Raw genomic sequence first — 19,562 nt, forward strand, 5'->3', positions numbered from 1 at the left:
GTCTGCATGGGTTCCTCCCGCCGTCCAAAGACATGCTCGATAGGCTCCAGCCCCCCTCCGCGACCCTTCACAGGACGGTTAGCGGTTACAGAAGATGAATGAATGAAGATGAAACTATTTCATCAATGGGCGCAAGGGTTTTATAAATTCAATAAATCCGTTGAGATGCATTGCTCAATAATTCACAATACCAGCTGTACACATAAATATTAATGCAGGATTTTGGCAACGATCTGTAATCTTGTTATTGTTGACAAATTCCATCAAAAAGCACAAAAAAACTGCTAAATAATTAAAGAAAGCTGGGTGCAATAGTTAGTCAGTAAATGTTACTCTAACAGGAGGAAATATGGACTATATTCAGCAGCTGATTAATCTACGTGTTGTGATCTAGTGAGAATTAGAGGTAGATGGATTACGAAACAAGGAGTTAGCTGCAACTGCAAGTTTTTGTTTTATATTGTATTTCTCATTAGGTTAGCATTTTGCCTTTAGATATATCTATCTACACTATATTACCAAAAGTATTCGCTCACCCATTCAAATGATCAGAATCAGGTGTTCTAATCACTTGGCCTGGCCCCAGGTGTATAAATTCAAGCACTCAGGCATGCAGACTGTGAAACAAGACATTTGTGAAAGAATGGGCCGCTCTCAGGAGCTCAGTGAATTCCAGCGTGGAACTGTCATAGGATGCCACTTGTGCAACAAATCCAGTCGTGAAATTTCCTCGCTCCTAAATATTCCACAGTCAACTGTCAGCTCTATTATAACAAAATGGAAGCGTTTGGGAAAAACAGCAACTCAGCCACGAAGTGGTAGGCCACGTAAAGTGACGGAGAGGGGTCAGCGGATGCTGAAGCGCATAGTGCAAAGAGGTCGCCGACTTTCTGCACAGTTAATTGCTACAGAGCTACAAACTTCATGTGACCTTCAGATTAGCCCAAGTACAGTACGCAGAGAGCTTCATGGAATGGGTTTCCATGGCCGAGCAGCTGCAGCCAAGCCACACATCACCAAGTGCAATGCAAGGCATCGGATGCAATGGTGTAAAGCACGCCGCCACTGGCCTCTAGAGCAGTGGAGACGCGTTCTCTGGAGTGATGAATCACGCTTTACCATCTGGCAATCTGATGGACGAGTCTGGGTTTGGAGGTTGCCAGGAGAACGGTACATTTCAGATTGCATTGTGCCAACTGTGAAATTTGGTGGAGGAGGAATTATGGTATGGGGTTGTTTTTCAGGAGCTGGGCTTGGCCCCTTAGTTCCAGTGAAAGGAACATTGAATGCTTCAGGATACCAAAACATTTTGGACAATTCCATGCTCCCAACCTTGTGGGAACAGTTTGGAGCGGGCCCCTTCCTCTTCCAACATGACTGTGCACCAGTGCACAAAGCAAGGTCCATAAAGACGTGGATGACAGAGTCTGGTGTGGATGAACTTGACTGGCCTGCACAGAGTCCTGACCTGAACCCGATAGAACACCTTTGGGATGAATTAGAGCGGAGACTGAGAGCCAGGCCTTCTCGACCAACATCAGTGTGTGACCTCACCAATGCGCTTTTGGAAGAATGGTCAAAAATTCCTATAAACACTCTCCTCAACCTTGTGGACAGTCTTCCCAGAAGAGTTGAAGCTGTAATAGCTGCAAAAGGTGGACCGACATCATATTGAATTCTATGAGTTAGGAATGGGATGGCACTTCAGTTCATAGAATGAGTAAAGGCAGGTGAGCGAATACTTTTGGTAATATAGTGTATATCTATCTCTCTCTTTCTCTCTATATATATATATTTATCTATCTATCTATCTATAATGTATATATCGCTCTCTGTAGATATAGATATATATCTCTATATATATATAGAAAGATATAGATATAGATATACATATATCTATATCTATCTATATCTATCTCTAGATATCTATCTAGCTATCTATAATGTATATCTCTCTCTCTCTATATATATAGATATATATATACAGTAGATATATATCTATATATATATACACAGATATATCTATATCTATATATATCTATCTCTCTTTCTATATATACACATATATATAGATATAGATCTATATCTATATATATGTGTATATATAGATCTATATCTATATCTATATCTATATATATATATACATATATCTCTTTTTTTATATATAGAAAGAGAGAGATAGATATATATAGATATAGATATATATGAAGGTAGAGATTTATATGAAGGTAGAGAAAATCAAATATTGTAATGTCATGGGCTGGATCTTCGTCACTTGTCCACTCGTCCACCGTGATGCCTTGTTTGTCTATTGAATGTTTTTGCCCTACTGCAACAAGATTAATTTAGTAAATTGTCGCACTTCTCTGCGATGGCTTGGTGCTTTTCAATCTGCCGCCGCAAAGTCAACAACTGAGGAGGAGCAGCGTAAAAAAAAATCTAAAACATGCACAATCAAGTGAATGAAGGACGGCCAAGGGTGACTTCACACGTGCCCCGCAGAAGCAGGATTTACCTCTAAGCAGTGGAAGCACCGTCGCCTATCACCCCATTGCTAGGTTACCACACTCCAGAGCACAGTGCGTACCGTGGATCCTTGCTCTGCCGCCAGAGCCAGGGTGGCAGAGTGGAAACGAAGCAGCAGCCATGACAATTCAAGAGGTTGGGGACACATTTTGGGAAATCGTGCACATAAGAACTAGACAGAAGCACAAACATGCCTCTCTGCCAGTGTGTACGTTCATCCCCCGTGACCGGGTGGCTTCAGACCGAGGAGATGCCGTGATCCGGCTGTGAATTCTCGAGCCGGCGTGTGCAGCATGCCCGGCTCGGTACAGCACGTTCCCCCGCACAGAGCAGCGTCTAGACAGCGCCCAGACTCAGACACGCCCCCGCCGCATCCAAAGAGGATTGTGTTCCGGCTGCAGATAATCTTAAAGGCTCATCATTCTTTCTCTCCGCTCAGTCCGCGTGCACGGGTAAACACGCAAACACGGCCGTGCACGAGAAACCCGTGCACCTTGCAGGAACCTTTGAGGTATTATATGCTAACAGCTACATTAATGTCTTCATCACTTAAACAAAACAGTAGTAAGTATCCTCTGCCAATCATGAATCAATGAGGCACCAGACAGATGAGTGGCTCAACAGACCGACTGGCTACCAGCGACATCTTGGTAGAAGTGTAATGTGTATCTATCTGTCGAGACGAATGACTGACAGCTGAGGAAGTGGTCAGGCAGTGGCAGGCAGTCTGTTCTCCGGAGTTTGAGGCCAGGCAGAACGACAGGCCGAGGGGCTTCCTGCTTGACTGACTGACCGTCAGTCGTGGTTCAAACGTGTGAAGCCACATGGAAACAGCCCGTCTACGTTGTTACAGCAGGCCTCGCTCTCTAGAGAGGCCTTCTCTGTGCTCAGGTGGAGCAGCATCGATCAACACATCTATAAATAGTGTGTATAAATGAAGCATCGTAGATCACAGTGCCAATTTAGAACTGTCGCCTGGCCGTCGAAGTTTCTCGTCGGAATCGATGCACCCTCTCTGGTGGGAGCGCCGCCTCTCCAAACCTATATTTTGCACCTTGCAAGACCTGATTACGACGAAGCAGATTCTAGGTCAGCATGGTAATGTCATGCCAGAGAGGAGAGGCAGGCCAGATCTAATTTGCCCCCCGTTGTCTTTTCTTGGTTCGCACTGAGGCAACAGTGCAACGCAGTGGGTGGGCTCCATTTAGATCAATCAGCGGCTAATGTTTAAAGAGGTGCTGATGCTGATGCGGCAGTAGTGGCACGATGAGAGACTGTAAGCACTCTGAAAACAGACACTTCAGTTTCAGACAATAAAGCTGTTAAGACACGCGGTATAACAGGAAATAGGAGAGAGTGATGTCCTCGTTGACTCGGTTCTCTGGATGCTCAGCGTTGGAGAGTCTCCGCCTCACATCCTGCTCTCTTTTCTGTCACGTTTGTAGATATATTCTGTACATTTATGCTGTGTCACTATTTTGTGCCATGCTGTGTAAAGTCTCCTATTTGTGAAGTCTAAAGAATCATCCTCATTCAACACGGCGATATTTCCTCTATGCAACTAAACACTGGAGCTAGTTCATTTCAGGATTGTGGCAGAAAAAAAAGCAGCTGCGATGGCGACTTATTTACTTCTCTGAATTGAAGCGTCACATTCATACCGGGAACCACGGATTCAACTTATTTTCTATCGTCTCTATAGGCAACAGCAAAAGTGTACACACTTTGATGACAAAGTAAGCCTCTATGGCATCATATGAGGGATTACACTCTTTGAATCACGAGTGTTTGTGTCTTTAAATACTTTATTTATCTGGAATAATTTGATTCAGAATGGCAAAAAAGGCAAAAAGAAAAAATTCTTGTGGAAGCATTGTATTGCATTAATGTCATATTCAAATTTTACTGGAAGATTAGAGTTTATATATATAAAAAAATCATGTTAATTTAAAGGGGAATTAACGTTTTTTACAACCTGGACCTTATTTCTGGCATAAAACACGATCTTTTACTCACCCATATAACTTTGGTGTCATTTGGAGTCGTTTGGACGATATTTAGATCCAGTGGAGTGGATCCATATAATGGGAGTGAATGGGGCACCGAAACATAGCCTCTAAATAACGCATTATCTGCCGTGAAACGCGTTCATTTCATCAATATTTTTTTATGATACGCTAGTGCTATTCCCCGTCGAATAATGCGTTATTTAGAGGCTGCGTTTCGGTGCCCCATTCACTCCCACTATATGGATATACGCGGCGCTCCACTGGAGCTAAATATCTTCTGAAGGACTCCAAAAAGTTATATGGGTGAGTAAACGATCGTATTTTATGCCAGAAATAAGGTTCAGGTTGTGAAAAACGGTACTTCCCCTTTAAGCGCTATGGTCTCTAATGTCAACATTTCTTCAACAGCGGAAGTGCACATGTATATTAACAGACAGAATGACGTCCCCTCATCCTCTCCTTCTCCACCCATCAGCAGCTTTAAATCAGCTGAGCACCGGGCCTCTTCCAGCAATCAAAGCGCTGAGGTTAAAGTAGCACTAATTCCTGCGGGGTTGCTCATTAAGCTGCTGGCTTAGCCCCTGGGGACCCTAGGACGGCACATGGCTGTAGCCCAACAGCCGCCTTTATCCCCGCCCCATTAGAGTTAAAACCACGCCGCTGCTCAACCTCCAATATATGGAGCACTGATTTAACTGTGGCTGACTATTAACAAGCCTCCCTGGTGTTAGAACCACCGGACATCCTTGAGTCAGTAAACAGACAGAGAACACATAATGACAAAGTTAATAAAAAATGTATACGACTGACGCTCTGAAGCGATCTCCATACGCCACAGACGTTTTCTTTGTGGGATCAATGGGTCTTCTTGCCTCAGTGGGTTACGATTAGGCTAATTTGCAAACCAGAAATGTTCCGTTTGAGTTTTTTTCCACGGCTGAGTGAAAGGCTCCTTTGTTGCCCTCTGTGCAGCCGTGTCCATAATAAGTTCATCCGAGTGTGAAGGAAGGCCCGGGACACCCAGAGCATCTCACAGCTCCGGTAACAATATACCTGTCACAGCTCTTAGTGGGATGTGCAGTAAGTCTAAAGCTTGTCGGCGAGGAGCCACAGCTGCTGTTGTTCAGGTTAAAAATCTGTGCCAGATGATGGTCGAGCCGCTTTACCTGTTTGCATATAGATCGATATGACACACTTTGACTCAAGATGCTTGTCTGCTGTGTTAACAACGTGTAGTGGAAACAAAAAGGAAAGAAAAGAGGGTGATGAGGCATAAGATAAAACACCCTCACACCTCCAACCTCAAAAAGAGGTGCAGAAAACAGGGGCAGGACACGAGTCATTTAAAGCAATCAGCACTGAAGGTGGGCTATTTATTTAGTAAAACCGGATGGGGTCATGATACTGTACCATCTGCACAATAAGAACTTGCACTCACACACAGACAACCACATACATTACACACTCACATACACTCACACAGTTGCACCTTGTAAGCGACACAACAACCCACTGCAGCTGATGCATACTGAGAGCAGCCACCTGTCGACATACTGAACGGAGACAGTTCATGAGCTTTAAACTTCCCCCGGTCAAACGGGCGAAGGCGAATCAGTTTAAACGAAAGACGCGCTTCATAAATGTCCCAGTCCAAGTCTGAGCTGCATGCATGCACCCAGCCAGACAACCGCAAGTGGATAGATGAGGGGGTTAAGGGGGAGATCATTAAAATGAGTTTCCTACGCCCATCGAGTTGTAGTCATACGAAATGCGAAAAACTTCAAAAGAAGTTTCTGTTGAAACTCAGAGCGGGGGGATCGATCATCCCACCTCTTCTACTGCTTTTTACATCTCCAATTCCACTGTATACGTCTGCTTTGTTTGAAAGAAATACGGCACGCATTCACTGTGGCATTGTTTCAGTAAGCTTCACCAGATTTATTTCCGTCCAGTGTTGGATTCATTTTTCTCCAAGATCTTGTATTGATGATGGGAGAGTCTGACCACTGCACAAAGCCTTCTCCAGCACATCCCAAAGATTCTCAATGGGGTTAAGGTCTGGCCTCTGTGGTGGCCAATCCATGTGTGAAAATGATGTCTCATGCTCCCTGAACCACTCTTTCACAATCTGAGCCCCATGAATCCTGACATTGTCATCTTGGAATATGCCCATGAACATCAGGGAAGAAAAAAATCCATTGATGGAATAACCTGGTCATTCAGTATATTCAGGTAGTCAGCTGACCTCATTCTTTGGGCAACATAATGTTACTGAACCTAGACCTGAGCAACTGCAGCAACCCCAGATCATAGCACTGCCCCCACAGGCTTGTACAGTAGGCACTAGGCATGATGGGTGCATCACTTCATCTGCCTCTCTTCTTACCCTGATGGTTCTCCACTATCCTTCCAGTTTTTAATAATGTGTTGGACAGTTCTTAACCCAGTTTTAGTAGTTTCTTCAATCTCCTTAGATGTTTTCTCTGCTTGATGCATGCCAATGATTTGACCCTTCTCAAACAGACTAACATCTTTCCCACGACCACGGGATGTGTCTTTTGACATGGTTGTTTAAGAAATGAGAAGCTACTCATTGCATCAGTTGAGGTTAAATAACTTGTTGTCAGCTGAAAGATAATCACCCATGCAGTAATTATCCAATAGGAGGCTCCTACCTATTTGCTTAGTTAAATCCAGGTGGAGACTTTTTTTTGCAGTGTATTTATAGGTAAACACAGGCAAAGCAGCTACTAGGAAGGCAAACCTGCATTTTCTTTGCACATTTTGCTGTGTTTGCGTTTATTTTACCCTTAGTTATACCAAGCATGTTGTTCCACAATCATGCAAGGAATGATCTGTAGTAAAAGCAACCAACATACCAGGTTTCACTGACAAACGACAACAGTAAAAATCAGCAACTACGTTGTTCTTCCTTCAAATGGCGTTGTGTTTTTACCGCGTGCAGGAGTTAAACTTCATTCACAACCTATAAAGAGCACATTTCCATGTCATAACCTCAAGCTGAAGCATTGGAAGGTAGCAATATATGACCAGTGGAAAGCGGCAGATTGGTTTTTTCCAGATGAAGCATTTTGGGAAATGGGAAATAACTGCTATTTACTAATCAAATGACAAACCGTTCAGCTCCAGAACACAGATTTGAAGACTGAATAAAAAGCAGCATTAAGGCTGTTCTATGAGGTTGATTATGGACCACCACCTCACTCAAGACCGTGTGTCGATAAATCATCTGAAGGAGTTTTTTCCTCCTCCACTGTGCCTACATGAGCAGCCCTGGAATAATAATGATACCAACATTAAGAGAAAGAAACGACGACGCGCCGATTCTGCCTAAATGCTGCAGATTCTGGGGAACGCTGCACCGCCGCGGCACTTTGATGCTTCCCAGAGGTGACGTCTCTCAGCAGGGCCGAGCACCGCTGCTGAGGATAATTTACTGACGTCTCCACTTTCTCATACGCAGCAGCACCTCAGCAGTGTATTTGACGGCGAGGATGAGAGAAACGTCTTCTGACATGAGTGGATCTGATGGTCAGAGTGCTCTTTTTATAAGTAGCATACTTAAAGTGGAACTACTGTTTTTTACAATCTGGACCTTATTTCTGGCATAAAATACGATCGTTTACTCACCCATATAACTTTGGCGTCATTTTTAGTCCTTCAGAAGATAGTTAGCTTCAGCAGAACGCTATGAATATCCATATAGTGGGAGTGAATGGGGCACCGAAACGCAGCCTCTAAATAACGCATTATCTGCTGTGAAATGTTCATTTCACCAATATTTTGTTATAATATGCTAGTGCTATTCCCCGTTGAGTCTGTAGTTACCCGTTATCATCATCCGGGGTCTGTAGATTGACCTACTAACCTCTGACCTGCGATTAGAAAGGCAAAGAGAGGAACAGCTGGCCAAAGAACAACAAACCGCTGCACGTCCGCGAATAGATAACGGGTAACTCCAGACTCAACGGGGAATAGCACTAGCGTATCATAACAAAATATTGGTGAAATTAATGGGTTTCGTGGCAGATAATGCGTTATTTAGAGGCTGTGTTTCGGTGCCCCAGTCACTCCCACTATATGGATAAACGCAGATCTAAATATCTTCTGAACAGCTCCAAATGACACCAAAGGAACAAAGCACGGGACGTTATTTGTGGAGAATCTTCAGATAATGTGTCACGCTGAGGCTTCAAAGGCTACTCTAAGACTGGGTAACAACCCCGGCAAGTACATATAGTAGAGCACTTCCTGCCTGTTCCACGGTGGATTTGCAAACCCTTTCGCAGCCCAGATCCCGAACAGATCGCTTAATTAGGAGGAGAAAAATGCCACCAGATGTGTCAATATAATGGAGCGAAGCTTAACAAGGTTCATTAGCGGCACCACTTCTTCCCACTGGCTGCATCTCCTCGCCATCAGGCAGACTGGGAACCACAATGGGGCCACAGTTTGAGGGCAACGCTGACATTTCAGTGAATAGCTACACAGCCCACACTGGCACAGTCATTATTGTGGAGCTAACAAGCTGGGAGGAGGAGGATGAGGAGGAGGAGGAGAGGACGAACGAAGAGGCAGCTCCAGAGCATGGGAGTTGTAAAAGCGGAAAACACAAGTAGGCGTTTGTGTCATGACTGCCAGTGATTCTAGCGGCGACTATCCATATCTGGTATAATGTGACGGTAATTGTGCTGTTTAGCTCTTCGCTTTGTGCAAGTTCTCAGAGAGAGCAAGGAGAGTGGAGGCATGAAAACACGACTGGAATTTGTGACTCATTTTCTTTTTCTCACCAGCCTACAATACCACCCACCCACCGAGAGAGCGCCGGAGCACACACACTCAGTCACTCTTGCACACATGCATGCATCAGCTTCACATTCCCACAGCGAGGGCGCTCCTCGTGTGATACCGCCGCTGCTCCGCCGAGCTTCTTCTGACACCTGCCACGCTTCGTACGCCGGCACGTCTTCCGTCTAGACGCGGAGGAGCTCTTCCGAAAAGGGGCCGAGTCACGTGCCGAGCTACAGTAACTGCGACGAGCCCACGCCGCAGGCTCCGTCGCTGTGCATCGAGACACGCAAGAAGCACCACAGGGAACTGGAGCACACATAATAAAGGAGCTATTAGTGTGCAGAATACGCTCGCTATGAATGGTGGATACTCAGCTGATTCCTGGAAGAATTCCCTTGTGCAGCTTTTTTTTTTTTTCTTCCACTAACCCATTGATGAAATCTACCACAAAAAAAACCCCTGTCCTCCATTTATAGTTGTTTTTTTCTTCTTTTAATAATGGATCTTTGTCAGCGGGCTGGCTTCAGATCGTTGGAACCCCTGGTAACGCTCAAGAGGAGGAAGCACCATAGTGAAATGTCCCGACCGGTCCAGACACGGCCATCTCTATGGATTTAAAATAGCTAGCAGGACAAGTGAAGCTATCAAAGAGCTGCAGTGTAGAAGAGAGGAAACGCTCAGTTGGGAGTGTGATTCAGAAATTGTCACGGAAACTTTTAGTCTGTACTCTTATCTTTAATCTGTGACACAATATTTTAGCGTCATACTCTAATTTGAGGCAGCGTGGCGGTTAGCACTGATGCCTCATTAGGCACATGCTCATTAGGTTAAGTGGTGACGTGTTAGCCCTGAGATAGACTGGAGACCTGTCCAGGGTGTGCCCCGCCTCTGGCCCGATGACACCTGGGATAGGCTCCACCCCCTCCACAACCCTTCACAGGAATGTGAACAAATGAATGAACTGTCTAATTTGTGCTGCATTTTTTTTTTTTTTGCACATGCACAGAGCACGTGTGAGACGCATCCACCCACACAGCTTTGAAAATGGGACACTTGTTCTGTGTTAGCTAAACCTCACTGGTAAGGTCGGGACCTCTACTTATAGAAAAACGCAAATGAGGAAACCACAGATGGAAGAGCCTCCGATCACATGTTGAAAAGCATTATGTTTTCAATTACACTAAACAAAGAGCAGACCAAACAGTTCAACAGTTAAAGGTTTTGTTGCTAGGTCATGCTAACTTTGCACTTCCTGCAGCTTTGCAACAAACTTGAATGGTTGGTTTTTGAGTCTGACCAAAGTAAAATCTGAAATTAGCTGCGAGGAAAAGCCAGTTTTGGCATTAGGGAGAATCCAGAGGATATTTCCAGTTTATTTTAACCAGATTTATTTCCCATTTATTATTACGGTTATCATAGCACTAAGGGTTATGCTAACTTTGTACTCTCCTCTTGCCTGGTGACCTCAACAATCCGCGTCTTGTATTATAATACGCCACTGCTTTTAGCTGGTGAGTTTCTGAAACTAGTGACTAGTGCGCAGATAAATATGCCGGATGATTCGTAATCCCAAAACTGTTTTTTCCACGCAGCTAATTTCAGATTTTACTTTTAGTCAGACTTGAAAACCAACCATTCAACTTTACTGCAAAGCTGCAGGAAGACTCCTTGTTTCTTCAAAGAGGAGAGCGCAAAGTTAGCATGACCCAGCAACAACACCTCTGGAGCTACAGACACGACTATATGACAATGAAAATGACTTTTTCTAATATTAAGGGTTTAAGTTTCATGTGCACCACCAGCTCTAAACGTCTGTTTAAGCTCACCACGAACGTTCTGCACTTTTCTTAAACAGAGATTTGGTTTCTTTTCTCTCGCTCCTTGAGACGACGCCGACCAACTTCTCAGCACCGCTGCTTTATTTAGTCAGCCACAGGTTCATACATATAAAAAGCAAACACAAAAATATTATCTTGTGCTTTCCTGTTGTCTCGTCTGTTGAGCCAAAAACACACTGAAACGTGGGTTAAAGCAGGTATTACAGTCTGGTTCAGCCTCGAGCAGCTACAGTAAAACATCTCATTATTATACTCGTATTTAAACCAGAAAGGCTCTTAAAACTCAAGCCCGTAGCAAATGGAGAGTCAAAAGTAAATCTGAGTTCCTTTCTAACAGTGGAACACATGACGCATGCTTATTACGTAGCGGTCCAGCTGTTGCTCTAGGAGGCAGCACGCTCACCGATGCTTGCTGCTCATGGGTAATAGCATCCACTCTAGCAGGGACCCTGCGTGCTAACGCTCGGATTAGGAAAAGACTGGAACATCTTTCATCTGCTGCAAGTTTGACCAGGAAATATGTTGCATGGGATAAGGAAAAAAGACACACATGGGGCATGGGGGGGGGGGGGGGGGTTGCTGTGTATGCTGGCTGCCCTCACATTAACTCCTGATGGAATGCAACGGATTGACCTTACAGCTGCACTGAGGATTAAAGATGGCCGCAGCAGAAATGGACACTTGGGTCATGAAGGAACACTTTTAGCTGGTTGCATCTGTTCCTTCCGTGGGTCAAACTTGTAATAACAACAATGCACTTCTCTTGACACTTATTACAGCTTCCCGTTCATTTACGAGAACTGCACGCGCGCTGTGGAGTGCAGAACATCCAGCACATGCTAACGAACCACAGGTATGTGCACGCACCTGTGACAGCAGGTTAGCCTCTGGTAAGCGATCTCAGTTAGTGATGCATATCTGTGTGTGTGTGTTGGTGCATCTGTGCCTAAAACCCACATCCATTTAAAGACTAGAGTAATCCTCCATAATGAGCATGTTTTGCAGTCCGGCCATCTGCTGCTGGTAGGAGGTTATTCTCATATGCTGGTCTTGGTTCATCCACAAGTGTGTTTCGCGTGAGGTTACAAGTGTGTAAGTGTCCAGTGGAGTGTGAAGAGTCATACCTCTGGTTTTCAGCGTGTCAGGACCTTTATTTCCTCCACATTGCTTTGTGCGCCGCCAAAACAGAGGCCCTGCAGGGACACGGAGACGCTCAATTATTCATCGCAGCGTTCAATAAAAGATGAATATCAACTGCACGTGCCACTTGCTGTCATTCACGCTTTGAGAAAATGGGTCTTGCAAAATCTCTCCCCCCCCCCCGCCACATCGCTTTGGGACGGCACCAAGGCACCGTCGGCCTCGGCTTCTATTAGTTCGGCTGATTTAACCTATTATCACTGTGATAAAATCTGGAACATGGTGACAAAGGAGAAGATGATGAATGCTGATTTGTCCAGCTGGAATAAATGATCCAAATCCTGACTGGCACAGAAACATATTGGAAGTGTGACCGTAATATTTCTACTAGTAAAAAAAAACAGGTTGTGGCAAGAAGCGCATGAGCTGCCGGCATTAATCAGAGGCCTCTTTGACGGCCCCATTTCACCGCTCACCCAGCCACTAGAACAGGTGGATTTTAGAAATCCTTTTATTCATTGATGTGAATAAAACAATGCTATTTAATGCAGGCCACTGCAGGCAGGTTTGACAAAAATACTACTCACTGTCATTTGGCAGTGGACCCAATGCAAAAGCATGTGGGTCACGGACAGGTCTCCAGTCTATCGCAGGGCTAACACAGAGAGACAGACAACCATTCACACTAATTAAGAATCACCAATGAACCTAACCAGCATGTCTTTGGACGGTGGGTGGAAGCTGGAGAGAACCCGGAGAGAACCACGCAGACACAGGGAGAACATGCAAACTCCACACAGAAAGGACCCAGTCGGCCCATGGATTCGAACCCGGAACCTTTTTGCTTGCCATTTATATCACAAGCATGCAGTTGTTTTGGACCAATTTGCGTCCAATATTCAGTTATATGGGGCGGCACAGTGGTGTAGTGGTTAGCCCTGATGCCCCAGGTACTCCGGCTTCCTGGCACTGTCCAAAGACATGATCATTAGATTAATTGGTGATTCTAAATTGGTGTGAATGGTTGTCTGTCTCTCTGTGTTGGCCAGTCTATTGCGGGATAGACACAAATAATGGTACCAATACAACACCGCCCAAATACTTTCCAATTTCACTATCAAGCAGTTCCAAGTCCTGTATATTTTCAGAAAAGTGTCAAATATTAAAGTACCTGTTCAGCAGTAAAGCCTTCCCTTGTCATAATAAACACCAAAATCCTTTGGGGAGCAGCAGAGTACTCTAACAACGGCCGTTTTTAATGAATCTCTATCTACTGTTATTTCAGAACCACAAACAACACTGTTTTATGTGTGTGTCATGATTTTTGATCTGCACAATACTCAGATTATAATTCCAACCCTGGAAGTTTCCACATGCACCGTAATCTCTGGTAATAAAGGCAAATAAAGACATCAGTGATTGAGGAAATACTGAATCATGCACGGCTCCTCATTCAACAACATGACGGCATCCATAATTAATCACATGATGACACATTATTTAATGAGAGAATCACACCGGTAAATACTTCCATTTGTTGATTCTTGTTTAGATTAACAGCTACGAGGATAGGATATGTTAAAAGGCTCTCATTACTAGTCGACAAACATCACTCACAAGGCTTTTTCTTCTGCAGACCATCATTTATAATAGTGGTTGTGTGTTTTTTTTCCGAATGAATGAGGCAAAACTTCGCTAAGGCGGAGTTAAATTAGGTGACTGTTGGATTTGTATCCAGCTGCGGTGTAAATTTGAACCACATTTCCAGAAAACTGTCCAAAAAGGGTTACAGTTGTGTAAATATGAAGAGCTAGACTCATCGAGATAACGGCACTAACTCTCCAGTCTGTGTCGTTAAACCACTAAAAAACCACTGCAGCGAGATGACAACTTAAAACTATGTGGAAAACATGATGGAACAAATTAAAACCCACCACTTCCCCCAAACATTCAGTCCTTTTTTCAAAGCATGACTAAAAGCTCTGACACATTTTGTCCACTACACTCTTTTTGGTAAAAACAGCGCCAATATGAGCAACTGTTCACCACCAAAAAAAAAAAATAGGAGAAAACTATTTGCTGTGTATGTACTCTTTACTGTCAATACTGGCATTATTATCTTAACATGTTTTAAACCACTTGAATCACGAGGCTTTGGGTTCAACGATTTTAGTTCAGAATGGGCGGATGCAAATCAAAATATGTAAATACGGTAGTATTAAAGGGGAACTACCATTTTTAACAACCTGGACCTTATTTCTGGCATAAAATACGATCGTTTACTCACCCATATAACTTTGGTGTCATATGGAGTCATTCGGACTAGCACATCATAACAAAATAGTGGTGAAATGAACGAGTTTCGTGGCAGATAATGCATTATTTAGAGGCTGTGTTTCGGTGCCCCATTCACTCCCATTGTATGGATATTCGCTGCGTTCCACTGGATCTAAATCGTCCGAACGACTCCAAATGACACCAAAGTTATATGGGTGAGTAAACGATCATATTTTATGCCAGAAATAAGGTCCAGGTTGTAAAAAAATGGTAGTTCCCCTTCAAGGCAGTGAGTTAATCTGTAATCGTATATTATGTTAGTGGCCCACATTTCAGCCAAACCAACCCATTTCATAATAAAAGGGAGGCACCGCTCTGTTTCAGCTGATGCCGTCATTGCTTCGATTATCCCAGAATGCAAGCTTTATTGCAAATCTGTTATGAAAAAAAGTGCAGAGCTAAAGTATAAAAGGACATATCTGTTGTTCTACATGGTAACTTTTATTTACAAGACAAACCTCCACCGGGCATGGATAAACTTTACAGCGGCTGCCAGCTCTTTGACTGACAGCAGAATTACACAGTGGAGCCATTGTGTGGCAGGAGGGCCGGGGTTAACTTCACGGAGCGCCTCCTTGCTGCCCTTTATTTACAAAAGACACACTGTCACCGCTGCCAAATATGTTAGAACCCATTAGCTGCTGATTTGACTTTAAAGCTCAGCCCGGCTAATCGAATTTAATCTGTCTCCGTGGCTTTGCTGATTGCCGGAGCGGAGCGGCCTCGCTGATGTGATGCAACTATTTGTTCTGCAAGAGCAGACGCCCACGTGGAAAGCCGCTGCCGCCACCGCTGCTGCTGCTGCTGGTTTGTGTTTGTGGGGGTTTCTTAACAGAACGTTTCCTGTTATTGGCTGAATTAGACATCCACAGGCCGAATGGTTCAGTTTACTTGATGGAAGTGAGCTGCACAAAATCTGCAAACCAACCTGAAAAATAACAAGCTATTACGCTAATAGTAAAATATAAAATACACAGACGGTTGTTGGTTTTTGCTGAATGTGACAATCAGAGAGCGAGCTGAAGCGATCGGCCACTGTTATGCTGCAAGCAGCCCCAGCCTGACCGCACAGACACAAACAACCTGCTATTTTTAAAAACTCTGCTTTCTAATTTAACCCTCCCGGCGGAATGGCAGCAATGTGGACGTATACAGAGGACAGTGTGAAACCGCTTCGGCCTCTGTCACGTACTAAACGACGAGCGTGAGGCGAAGGTAATGAGGACAACAGGATGAGAAGAGGACCGGTTTGATTCCTTTCCAGTGAAGTTCGCGGTATTACGAATCACATCATACACCTGTCAGCTCTCCTCAAAAGAGTAAACAACAAAACCAGCACTGACTTTTAGCAACGTATAGTAAAGTACCAGCAGCACTCAACCAGAAACCAAACCGATCTTTCAGCTGTAAGTTACAGGGTATCTATTTTGGATATCTGTACATAAGAACAGTGTCCCAAAATAGTCCAGCCGACCTCAGTTTGTGAGTGAAACATGTGATTTGAGTCTCCTTCACCAGCAGAAAATTGTCATTTTGGCCGCCCCACATGTCGGGCGCTCGCTTTGCGGGTTCCTTCCGGTCCTCCCACTCTCTCCACCTCGGCCAAGGCCGTCCTGGCAACGGGCCGTCATGGTGACAGGCTTCGCCGTTGAGTGTGCGAGTCCCTGAGGAAAGAGAGTCTCCCCTTTCAACAGCAGCCCCCCCTCTCCAATAAAAAAAGAAAAAAAGAAATAATGGCTGATGGGCTGTGGGGGTAAAATCCTTCAGCTACCCAGAGCGTTCACATGACAGGCAGAGGCACAACAGGCGCAGTCATTCTGCTGCTGCTGCTGCTGCTGCTAGTAAGACAGATGAGATGAGCACTGAAGTTTCCGGACACACAGCAGGATCCAGAGACAAGGCATAAGATTCAGTGTACCGTACTGTGCATCCAAAAAAAATCAGGTTTTGTTCTCATTTTTATTTTATAGCATAGCTCAGTATAGCTACACATACATCATCACCTTCCTGGCTGCTGACAATTGGGTTTCCACTTCACGTGAGTTATGGTAGGAACAGTTTCTAATAAATTTTCTAATAAAATAATAATTTAAAAGTTCCTCCACGACTACGGAATAACTAACGCACAGGTAATATGAGTTAATCGCAGTTTAAATGTACACGGAAGGGGCGGTTTTAAAGTTTTCATTACTCTCATCAACGTCTGAGCTGCTCAGAAAGGGCTTTAAAGCTGAAGTTGTTCTGAAAAGACCCACGTCTTTATCCATTTCTGCTTGCTTTCTTGTTTTTTCTTTCCGTGGTTTTGGCATTTTGATGTTACAGGGTGTATCACTGCCCTCAACAGAGCCAAACTATTTACTACGACTACGCTTCAGACGCAACTGGTGCTTTTTACCACTTCATTGTTTCTCAAGCTACAAAGCGGGCCAAGTTCACAGTAACGGAACATGCCGGCGTCAATCGCCAGTTCAAAAAGCTCGTATGAACACATTAAACACTTGTTTCTACACTCGACTGAGTCACTTCTGTGAAACTGTGGCTACTGAAAGGGCCACAAATTCTCAAATATCACATGTTTATATTGTACTTTACTGTATATATATGCCTAATTAGAGCAAACAGTTGCCTCCTGCTTTTCTTCACGTTCCTGTGGTCACTTCCTGGTAGTAGTTCAGGAGGAAACGAAAGCAGGAAGCCTCACTGAGCAGGTAATCAGAAGATGCTGCCTCAGCAACAAGGATACTTCTTCACCGGCTCTCTGAAGAACAGTAGTATTGTTTGGAGGGCTTTGGTCCAGCCAGAGGCGCCCCTGCTGGAAAATGAACCCATGTCTCTGTGGTGGTGGTAGGTGGGTGACTCCTTTCTCTGCATTTTACAGTTTAACATAAATCTCACCGAGAACCACCCACTTCTGGTTCATTTCAGGGTAAGTCCCTAAGGCACCTTGCCATTTCAACGAGAGCTGCACTTGCAAGGCTTACAGCTGCAAGGTGCAGTCTTACATGGATTTGGAGCAACCTTGCAGACGGTTTATGCAGCGGTTCAGGAGTGATGATATATTTAGTTGCTGATGGTTTTTCCTCAATCGCTGTCCCGCAGTTCATTGCTAAGATATGACACGCAAGAATATCCTGAATGTTTCGTCATTCCCATGAGCTCCGTCAGATGTGCTTTGACTGACAGTTCACAACTGCCAGCTCTGGTTGAGAGGCTGAGGAGTGGATTAAAATGGACAATTATCCTCAGAGCACATTAGGCCTCCTGTACTCAGTCGGCCCCAGCAGTCTGCATCTACGCTGCATGAGGGAGGGATTTACCAGGTGATTAAAGCATTATGGAGGGAGCAAAAATGATGGCGTTTTTTTATTTATTTATTTTTTCAGATCAAGACCGAACACTTCAGAAGCACCGAATAGCTTTTGTGTCTTCATAGGAAGACATAATTAACTCTTATTCCCACAGGCGCACCGTGAACACAGAGCGAGGGAAACCTCTCAAGGATTGGCCCTAGGAGTGAATGATGTATCATCGCATACATTTAACGAACCAACATTTATGAATAAAGTGAGTCCATGAAGTCAACACACTGATGCAAAAATCATTAAGAAAGTAATAATAAAGATCTAAACTTGCATGTACAGTATATGCAATGGTAGATTTTTGCACTTTTAAATCTGCCAAAAAAAAAGAAAACCAAAATCGAGCAAGCAAGCTGAAACTATTACAAATGGACTTCTAGGGTTTCTGAAAGATGTTTCTCCAGTTTTCAGAACTGAAGAAGCCCTTGGTTCACCATGCTTATTGGATATACCTTGGATATACCATTTAGATATACAGTCTTGAAGACTTTGCGCCACTCATTCAAGTACTACTACTACTACAACTTGGAAGAGCAAGGTAGTCAATCGGTTGTAGGACTATCCATTTGCGTGTAGAGACACTTTTCTCTCTGTACTGGTTGTAACATGCCCCATAATGAAAACCAAATGGAGTGTTACCAGACTTACATCCTGAGAAGACTTCTGGCTATACCAGTCTACCAACAGGCTAGTGTAAAGGCAAATATATATGCTTAATTAGAGCAAACAGTTGCCTCCTGCTTTTCTTCACGTTCTTGTCGCCATTTCCTAGCTTCCTCTTCGTCACTTCCTGATAGTAGTGCAGGAGGACAGGAAAGCAGGAAGCCTCACTGAGCAGGTAATCAGAAGATGCTGCCTCAGCAAAAAGGATACTCCTTCACTGGCTCTTTGAAGAACATTGCCAGTAGTATTGTTTGGGGGCCCTGGTCCAGCCAGAGGCGACCCTGCTGCAAGCTGAAACAAGGACAAATGGACTCGTAGGGTTTCTTAAAGATGTTTCTCCAGTCTTCAGTACTGATAACGTTACTTCAGAACTGAAGAAGCCCTTGTTTCACCATGCTTATTGGATATACCTTGGATAGACAGTCTTGAAGATGTTGCGCCACTCGTTCAAGTACTACATCAGTACTGAAGAAGCAACTTGGAGGAGCGAGGTAGTCATACATATCGTCTGAGCACAGCTTGATTGGATCACGACAAAGTGGCTGTAATTGGTTGTAGGACTATCCATTTGCGTGTAGACACTTTTTTCTCTGTACCGGTTGTAACTGGACCCCACAATGAAAACCAAATGTTACCAGACTTCCACCTGAGAAGAATTCTGGCTATTCCAGGCTACCAACAGGCTAGTGTAAAGGCAAAGCTGGAAGTACCTTTGTTGTTATATAATCACGCCTTCTGCACGCTCGCAAATAAGTCTGGACAGTCTGACCTAAAAATTGATTTAACGACTGACTACAGAAACAAATCTGATTTGCCTCCAGACAAAAACAAAGTCTACTGCCCTGTTCGGACCTGATATCATGATGCGTCCTAAGTGA

General features: G+C 44.2%; 1 protein-coding gene across 4 annotated transcripts in view; it reads right to left on the bottom strand.

Annotated features, from left to right (window-relative positions):
- fynb (FYN proto-oncogene, Src family tyrosine kinase b) overlaps positions 1–19,562 on the bottom strand; it is a 76,601-nt gene that overhangs the window by 45,148 nt on the left and 11,891 nt on the right. For 3 of the 4 annotated variants that reach the window (XM_084560471.1, XM_084560469.1, XM_084560472.1), the window contains exon 2: positions 12,310–12,378. The exons of the other annotated variant lie outside the window; for it this stretch is intronic. The gene's annotated coding sequence lies outside the window, so the exon portion shown is untranslated. The remainder of the gene's footprint in view (positions 1–12,309; positions 12,379–19,562) is intronic. 4 annotated transcript variants of the gene reach the window in all.

This window comes from Chelon labrosus (genome assembly GCF_963514085.1).
Source record: "Chelon labrosus genome assembly, chromosome: 14".
Taxonomy (NCBI): domain Eukaryota; kingdom Metazoa; phylum Chordata; class Actinopteri; order Mugiliformes; family Mugilidae; genus Chelon; species Chelon labrosus.